Source organism: Rattus rattus, chromosome 3 (assembly GCF_011064425.1).
Source record: "Rattus rattus isolate New Zealand chromosome 3, Rrattus_CSIRO_v1, whole genome shotgun sequence".
NCBI lineage: Eukaryota > Metazoa > Chordata > Mammalia > Rodentia > Muridae > Rattus > Rattus rattus.
In genome coordinates this window covers 142,912,224-142,914,294 of record NC_046156.1, presented here as the reverse complement: position 1 = coordinate 142,914,294, position 2,071 = coordinate 142,912,224, and positions in this window count along the sequence as shown.

Genomic DNA, 2,071 nt, shown 5'->3' with positions numbered 1-2,071 from the left:
TGTAATGTGTGCATTTTGTAGAGATAGAAATGTAATAGTCTTACTACTTGACCTGAAAATACCAATGTCCCTGCAGATTACACAGCTATCTTTATACATTCCTTCTGAAAGAGACCCCAGCTGGAGACCACAGTTGGAGTCCAAGGCTGGAGACCAAAACATTTCTTTGCCTTCTTTGAGTAGAATTGTCACCCTGAGACCCAGAAACTGATTTCCTAAGGAGAATAAGGGACTCCTCTGGCGATTCAGCTTTCACCAAGGAAGGTGCAACCTGCTCCCAACTCTTCCCTCATCCAATCAACAAGTTCTTATTGATGCCCTCCCCTTCCCCACCATGTTACAGCCACTGTGCACAGAAGCAGGGTAGATGAGCAAAATAAGAGAGACTATCTTTGAGTGGACATTCCAGGCTTCTCTATCCCTGTATGAACTTCCCATTGTACAAACAGCGGTGAAGTCTTCTCTGGCCTCCCCACAATGGGAGATTTAAATCCCCTTAAACTATGATCCAAAACAGCCACTTTCTCCATAAGGTTGTTTCTGCCAGGGATTTTGCTACAGTGTTGCAAACGATGACTGATACAGTTAGCAAGCAACAGCCCCTCAAGGAGACCCTCCAAAAGCACCATGCTAATCTGTGACTTTTGACTCTGCCAAGACAACGACAACGGAGGTGAGTTTTGAGGTAGGATGGTCTACTTTACTACATTCACTTTTTTGCAAAGACAATATCACCAATGCCAGTAGCTTGTTCAATGTCACTTAGCTAATTAGTGCCGACCCAGGGCTAAAATGTATCCTCAGACATTGTTCACACCTGCTCTGGATCCCATGGTCAGGTGTTAAATGACTGAGCGCTGGTCTCCTACCCTCTCAGGTGTGGGGGTAGGGATGTGTGATTCTACGTGAGCTTGGTGGTAGATGTCATCATTCTGATGTCTCCATCCCACAGGAGGATTTCATCCTGAGGGCTGAGATCTGAACCGCTGTTACTTTTGAATGGTGAGTACCCCACACATCTGTTTAAACAAAGCAGAAGTCAGCCGTGTGCATGGCCCATGGTGTCACCGGTCAAACTGCCACTGAAAGTAACAGCTGTAGTAAGTGGACTGAGACTGTGTGGGAGAGCTGTGGGCCTCCCACTTCTCAACAAGAAAGCAGAGGCAACATTCTGACACTTACTGTCTCTGCCCAGTGTGTAGCCACGGACAGAAAGAAAGCCGATCTTTCCATCTAAGGGTAGAAGATAAGCATCTCCTGCTGAGACAGCCTGCTCCAACTCTCAAAGGCTGCTTACTGTTAGGATTATGTAAAAAGGCTTATTGGGGTGGGGGAAGAACCCTAACCACAGAGTTCCATTGTCCCTGTTGTCAGAACAAGGCTGAGAGATCCAGGAAGAAGGAAGGAAAGACTCTAGCTCCGTGAGGTGGCACACAGGTGCCAGTGTGTACACCCAGCTGCTTGATCCCCGTGGCAGCAGAACAGCCTTATCAGGCTTCTGAGTGTCCTTGTGCTTGACAGAGCCAGGTCCCCACAGGTCCCGTTCTATGCAGGACTGGAGGTGGCTCTGGTGAGGAGTCTCATCCTGATCCTCATCCTCTTTGGCCTGGGGCTTTGGGTTTCTCTGCCTCTGTCAGTGGCATTTCTGTGTACTCCTTTGCCAGCTGCTGGCTGTGTTCCGCCTCCGCTCCCTCATACAGCCGTTCATTCATCCCCAGGACCACACCTCGGTTCCAGCCACATCATCCTAACTAGCCTCCCAGCATCCTGCCTTGAGGACTCTCCATTCTCCACCCAGCAAATAGGATGTCCTGATAAGCAGATCTGATTCTGGTGAAAACCCTCAGAGGCTTTTTGTTACCCTTAGGATAAAATCCAAACCCTTCAGCATGATTGACTGAGTACTTCCTGAGGTCAGACTTTCTACCTCTCCAGTCTCATCCTGTTGCATGATTCTCTTTGTGTAGGGAAATCTCTCCTGGCATCTTCCCAATCGCTCCCCATTTCAGGTGCCAGATGGTTCTGAAAGGTTCTCCCTACCACATGGCTTGCAGGATTCATGTTTTTAATT